The sequence below is a fragment of the Gossypium arboreum genome, chromosome 3 (assembly GCF_025698485.1).
Source record: "Gossypium arboreum isolate Shixiya-1 chromosome 3, ASM2569848v2, whole genome shotgun sequence".
Lineage (NCBI taxonomy): Eukaryota > Viridiplantae > Streptophyta > Magnoliopsida > Malvales > Malvaceae > Gossypium > Gossypium arboreum.
The window spans coordinates 33852908-33858915 of record NC_069072.1 but is presented as its reverse complement, the minus strand read 5'-3'; the positions used below and the strand labels follow the sequence as shown (position 1 = coordinate 33858915).

The 6008-nt window shown below is 35.5% G+C and overlaps 1 non-coding gene across 1 annotated transcript; it reads right to left on the bottom strand.

Moving 5' to 3' along the window:
- Positions 1-4948: 4948 nt before the first annotated feature.
- Positions 4949-5055, bottom strand: LOC128290784 (small nucleolar RNA R71). The gene has a single exon (XR_008280570.1). It is a non-coding gene; the product is annotated as a small nucleolar RNA R71 (small nucleolar RNA).
- Positions 5056-6008: the final 953 nt, after the last annotated feature.

Here is a 6008-nt window from a genome sequence, read left to right as displayed (position 1 = left end):
TTGTATATTATTCGATAAGTATGTGTGCATATGTTGTGAGGGTGACAAATGGCTTCGAAAATAGCCTTGTAATTGTCTATACGGGTAGACACACGGGCGTGTGTCTAGACCATGTGTGACACACGGTCTCCCCCCATGGGTGTGTGCCATGGCCGTGTTTTAATGTTAGTGTTGCACATAGGCTAAGGGCATAGGCATGCCCCAAGCCACATAGGCGTGTGTGACTATACGATCTATATCCACACAAGCGTATGGGAATCTGGGCCTGGCTGTTGGATCAACACGGCCAAGGCCAATTCGGGTCGTGTGGGCCACATGGGCCAGCCACATGGGTGTGTGAGCCCATTTTACTAAAATGTTTGGTAAGGTTGCACGGATCGCACAAGTCGACTGTTGGAAACACAAAAATTTACATACTTTTTCATACCTTTTTTTAACTTGAATTCATGCGAATTCGGTTAAATTCTTGTCAAAAAATAATTAATCTTTATAAGATAATTAAAGTGCACTTAAAATATGAACATGTTAAATTTTAGTTAATCTCATAATTATTTTTGATGAATTTTGGTTATTTTCGACAGATTTGCACAAAGGGTGATAAATGGCTCGGCAAACACTACTAGAATCACAAAACCGAGAAGAAATTTGAAGTGAGGTGAACTAAATTTCAGCCTAAGACGATCCAAAATTATATTTATTTATTCATAATATAATTAACTTTAATGTATATCCAATTTAATTTGGGTTAATAAATTATGATTAATTAATTATAAAAAGTGGTCCAATTCAACCGAAATGAGTAAATCGAACCGCCCAGAAAAGGAAAGCCCAAAACCATCCAAGTGTTGACCTAATTCAGCTCATTAGCTGATTATTTAAGCTGCAAAGAAGCCCTTGAAGACTTGTTCAAATTGCAATTAAACCCCTCCACAATTGGTGGCTTTGTAGATTTTCCCCAAGCAATTTTTAGTAAAGTTGAAGCCATCAACTTTGCCAAATAGGAGGCCGGCCAAGGGGTGGCTCTTTGGCTGCTATTTTTAGCAAATTTCAGCTGCCACATTCAGCTATAAAAACCGCCCTTGGCTGATTATTTAACACATCCCTCATTCACATCTCTTCTCTCACAATTTTTCTCTCTTATTTCACTTTTTCTCTCATTTTTCCCATTCAAAGTTCCTCACTCTTTTGCCTATTTCTCTTTTTTAGAATGGAATCAGCTTCAGCCATTTTGGAGCAGCAATTGAGTGTTCATAGCAGCCTTGATCAGCGAGGACAGGCTTGTTCCCTATCTCTTTAATTTTTGTTGTTTTTGTGATGAACATATCTATGAATATTTATGTTGTTGGAATGGTTAATTTAATCAGCTTAGCTTGAGTTTAATTCGTGTTGGGTTGATTGCATTTTGTCCTCTTCAATTATTAAAATTGTGTTTATGCTGTTATAGGCCTCGGTAAAATGCTTGATTAAGTAAAACCATGCCTACGTTATTCTTGCATTATAATTTTGAAGGAACTGATGAATTAATTATTTAAACGGATTGAAATTGTAATTAATGGACATAGTACTTAATCAGTGCATGTTTAACCATCTGAGGTAGCTGAAGGTTAAATTAGCAACGATATCTGACGATACAATTGCCTTGCATAACTTGCAAGATTATTGGGATTAAAATGTTTCAAGGCAAGGATACCTTGTTACCTCACACAGTCTTCTATATTCTCATTAGATTTAATTAATCATTTGAATTGACAAAGGAATATGCAAGAGATTAGTTCAATTTAATGAGTATGTATGTGCAATAGCATGCTTGCTTATTAGAATCTATTTAACGATTGAATTGACATAGGGATATGTTAAAAGATGAATGGATTTTTGTAGGTGAGTATGTTCATAAGTTAGCAATTATCGAGTCACGGTGAATTTATTCGTAACAATATAAACATGAGTTTAATAATTCTAAGATAAGAAATGTAATTAATCTAACACAATTTTATCATCTTGATTAAAATCCTATTTTGAAATCGTGCATTTGAGATTTATTTATTTAGTTTACATTGTTTAAAATCTTTGTTTTTGATCACCCTCTTCAAACAAAATATTTTTTCTTCACCAAAGTGTTTAAATAGCATTCATAAATAATTCTTTTCACAGTCCCTGTGGGTACGATAACTCGACATTTACTTGTCACTTTATTACTTGTGGTGATTGTGTACCCTTGCACATTTCTGTCCTTCCAAATTTTTGATGCTATTTCCGGGGCCTGTGTTTTAAAGTCATTATTCATGAATTTGTTAGTTTTGCATTTTGATTTAATTTTCTGTTTAAATTCTAACTTAATTAATTTTTCTGTGATCATTTCAAGTGTTTATGAGTATTGACCGAATCATCGATTTACTGCTTGTAGACCCTGAGATTGAACAAACTTTTCAACAGCGAAGAAGATAAGCAAGTCAGAGAAGGACCGAAGAAATGAACTTTGAAAATCCAAATCAAGGAAACGGAGCAAACCCTGCTCAGAATCGATCCATATTACTAATGATAGGGATAAGCTTTAAGACAGTTTGCTGTGCCAGTGTTTCATGATCTTAATCCGGGTATTAGGAGATTTGAAATTGAGGCACAACAGTTTGAGCTGAAACCAGTCATGTTACAGATGCTTTAGACAGTGGGCCAATTCAGTGGAATGCTTACCGAAGACCCTCATCTTCATTTAAGATTGTTTATGGAGGTGAGCAATTCTTTCAAGTTAGCCAGAGTACCCAAAGATGCATTACGATTGAAGTTGTTCCCATACTCGCTAAGGGACAGAGCTCGAGTATGGTTGAACTCATTACTACCAAACTTAATTTCCACATGGCAAGAGTTAGCAGAAAGATTCCTTATGAAGTATTTCTCGCCTCGTAAGAATGCTGATAAGTTGTAATTTATACATATTTGTATCCCATGCTTAGCATATTTTTGGATGAATTATCATAAGTTTGTGGAATTCGATGCTCCTAATCCTTTAATTTCATGTTTTATACTTAGGTGAGCATAAGACAGTAAAAAAAGCAAGAAACGGACCAAAAACTGAGAAGATAGGTCAACGTGGGAAATCAACACAGCCTGGACTTCCTTACACGAGCAGTTCAGACGCCCGTGTCTATTTAACAGATTGCAACATGGCTTAAGCCACCTCACACGGGCGTGTCTTTATAGAGCCCAAATCTAATCCTATTCGGAAAGGGCCACTCTTGAGGGTTTTGAAGCATTCTAAAGCCTATATAAACACCCCAGGAGGTACCTAAAAAAGACACATGGAGTAGGAGGCAGGGAATTACTCGAAGAAAGCCGATTGATCCATCTCAAAAGCTGGATTCTCCTTCAAGATTGAAGATCTCCCTTCAATTTCCTTCGGGATTTCTGGGTTTCTTTATGTTTTGTTATCATTATTCTTTTGATATGTTTTCTTTTACACTTATGAAATAAATCTCCTAAATACCTAAGGGGAATGAAACCTAAGGCGGATCTTGTTATTACTTTCTGAATTATATGACAAATTTTTTATTGATCTTAATTATCTGTTCTTAATTATTGCTTTAATATTCCAGGATATTGATTCAAGTATTGATGTGCTTATTCAGAGAAGCAAAAGTCCCTGTCTAAGAGTAGAGCTAGCATAATTGAGCGGAGTTGATTGCAACCTTAGACATAGGGTGACATAAATCTACCAGATTAGGGTCAAACCTAATAAGGGAATCCATAGATCGAGTTAATGCAACACTAGGGGTTTTAATTAGAAAGTGATTTCAATTAATCAACCTAGGGTTAGACGTTTTTAATCTCGAGAGTGATAATAATATAACTTAGGGATTTCTACAGATAAAGTCAAGTGAATAAATCGTCTGGTTTAGAGTCAAGTAACAAGTGAAGTCTAGGTGGATATTTCCTTTGGTATGGTCCAAATCAATCAGTTTTCTCAAAATTATTTCCCCAATTTTCTTCCTGTGCATTCTTAGTTTAGTTAATTAGTTTAGATAAAACAAATCCCCTTATTTTTTGGCTAGATAATAAAAAGGAAGTTAATACTAGTACTTTTAGTTCTTGTGGGTTCAACATTCTTATCTTTCTATAAACTATACTATTGTTCGATAGGTACACTTACCTTCATCATGATAATAGTTAGTTTTCAAGTATGATCAATCATAAATATAAAACTTATCATGCACATCAAGTTTTTGGCACCGTTGCCGGGGAACTAAGTTATTAGGAACGCTTAATTTTTATTACTTTAGCCATTTATTTTATTGCAATTTAATTTTTATTTTTATTTTTGTTTATATCACTAAATTTTCTTTTATTTACTTCTGGCAGGTTTTTATAGTTTATGACTAGAAGAAACCAGTTAGGACCTCTACTTTTTGATAGTGAGATCAAAAGCACAGCTCGCAGAAACCGAAGAGAGATAAGGCGAAGTCTACAATACATAGAGGAAGGGTAAGAGGAAGATATCCATACCACAACCGAGGAGATGGCTGAAAATCAGAATAATCAACTTCCTCCTGTGGTTGCTGCAGATCCAATAAATCAGAATCTTGCTCCTCGTACTATGTATGATTATGCTAAACCTACTTTAACAGGAGCCGAATCGAGCATAGTTAGACCTGCTGTTGTTGCAAATAATTTTGAACTGAAGCCTAACACAATTCAAATGATACAACAGTTTGTTCAGTTTGATGGTTTCCAGGATGAGGATCCAAACACTCATTTGGCGAATTTCCTGGAGTTTTGAGACACTTTTAAGATCAATGGCATTTCTGATGATGACATTTGCCTTTGGTTGTTTCTTGTTTCGTTGAGGAACAAAGCTAAATAGTGGTTGAACTCATTACCATAAGGGTCAATCACTACTTGGGAACAAATGACCGAAAGATTTTTACTTAAATATTTTCCGTCGGCTAAAACGGCTAAGTTGACGAATGATATCTCTTCTTTTGTGCATATGGATCTAGAAATACTTTATGATGCATGGGGGAGATACAAGGACCTATTACGAAGGTGCCTTCACCATGGGTTACCTTTATGGTTACAGGTTCAGACTTTTTATAATGGGGTGAACCTCTCAACAAGACAACTCATTGACGCGGCCGCCAGTGGAACTTTAAACAACAAAACACCTGAAGGGGCTTATGAATTTATTGAAGAGATGTCACTGAATAACTATCAGTGGCAAGTCATGAGAACAAAGCCAACAAAAGCAGCTGGTGTTTTCAACCTCAACGCTGTGACAGCCTTAAAATGACCCTAGTCGGAATGTGGTTTCGGGACCACAAAACCGAGGCATAAAAATAATTTAAATTTATTTTGATGCCTATAATATGTGTTAACTCATGTGTGACATTTTTGATGTTTTGATTTAGAGTTATAAATGTGAATTTCACTAGAAATGACCTAGTAGTAAACTTTGGAAGTATGATGGGGAAATGTGTGATGACTAGTGGATCATGCATGCAAAATTGAGGGGTTTGCATGTCAAATTTCCCATATATCATAAGTAGTGGCCGGCCATGATGGGCTTATATGCACATAATATGTATTAATTATTAGTTAGTAGCTTATATTTTATAACATAAGTAAATAAAATAAGGAAAAGAGAAAAGAAACAAAGGAGTCTTTCTCATGTTTTCTTCTTGGCCGATTCTAAGAGAGGAAGAGGAGGAGCCATTCGGCCATGGTAGGCCTTCATTAAAGTAAGAAACTTAAGCTAGTCCTTTAAAATCTTAGCATGGTTTTAAGCTAGATTCTAAGTCCTTACTTAACCATGCCGAAATCTTTGAAATGGATGGTGATATGAACATTCGCCATGGTAGAGGTTAAAGAAAAATGGTGGTAATGTTATATATTTTGATAAGTATGTTAAATGGTTTGAGATTTGAACTAGTCATCAAATCCTCTAGGTAGCCCATGCTAAGAATTTTGAATTTTGGGATGACTAGAACTTTCGGCCATGGTAGCTATTGAGGATTTAG